This window comes from Phalaenopsis equestris, unplaced genomic scaffold, assembly GCF_001263595.1.
Source record: "Phalaenopsis equestris unplaced genomic scaffold, ASM126359v1 Scaffold000263, whole genome shotgun sequence".
Classification (NCBI taxonomy): Eukaryota; Viridiplantae; Streptophyta; class Magnoliopsida; order Asparagales; family Orchidaceae; genus Phalaenopsis; species Phalaenopsis equestris.
In genome coordinates, this window is record NW_018164705.1 from 460,592 (window position 1) to 461,917 (window position 1,326).

Here is a 1,326-nt window from a genome sequence, read left to right on the forward strand (position 1 = left end):
CCTCAGGAACCATAATTAACAATAAAGATTGGTCACATGCTACACCACAACAACTAGAGAAAGAGGAACAATAATACCATTTACAAGATTGGACAATTTGTGTACCCCAATATTATACATAGGTGACAAATTCAATACTCCCAAGAAGACATCAATGATACGAGTATATTATAGTTTCCTATTATTATATATATACTTTATATATCATTTTGTTTTTTCAACTACTTCAAATTCATTGCATTGTATTCTAGTTGTTAACATATTTTATTTTAAATCAACTTCTTTAGCAATGGTTGGAGTAACAACAAGTGTCATTTAATATGCTAAATGGTTTTCTTAACTATCATTATTTCGTTGGAGGTCTCCTCAGATTTGTAAGGTCTTGGTTTATGGGAATTTGAGAGCATTTGGAATAGTGTACGTATACTTATAAACTTGGCGATATGGTTATTGATGGAATGTTTGCAGCTCTGCATTTCATTCCCATTTTCCATTATTTTCAGTGTTTTTCTTGTTTTTATTTTCACATGTAGTTCTGTAAATAATCTGTTTGAAATGGCTATTTAGAAAATACATATAAATTCTTGATGTGCCGCGACTTTGCAGGACTTCTCAACTTTGTCAATTTCAAAGAAACTATTTAATTTGTTGATTTTACAATGTAATTTAGGAAAAATGTATTTTTAAAATGTCTTGCTATAATAATTGTTGCAAGTTGCGGGATTTGTGGTGCTAGAATGATAATTTAACATCTCAATATTGTATGAAGTTACATTGCATATGCAAATAATTTTGAAATAATTGAAGCAGACATCATGACTTTTCATGTTGAAAAATGGGGAGAGGGAACAGATTACGGGCCCTGCACCGATCATAGTAATTCACTATATGTTCGTGGCTACAAAGATAGAGTATTGTCCCACAACTAGGAAAGAAATTTTAACATATTACGCTAAGTACTACATTTGTCCGTACATAAAAAGTCAGAAGTTGAAAGAAAGTCATCGTATTTTAAATACAACGATCGTAATTTGCCGATAGGAGTCATCATTGGATCTTCAATCCACCTTGTTTGGAATACATTGTTTTCTACAACATTTCAGATACTTAGTTAACATGTACTTGAGATACTTCATTCCACCATATTCGAGACACCTTGTCTTCGGGACACTTCATTTTAAAAACAAAATATACTTTCTTATACACTCATTTGTAGGGGTGTAAACGAGCCTAACACGAGCTGAGGTTCGGCTCGTTTATGTTTCGAGCTCAAAAAGTGTGTTCGTGTTCGGCTCATTTGCTTAGCGCGCCGCAAACGAGACGTTC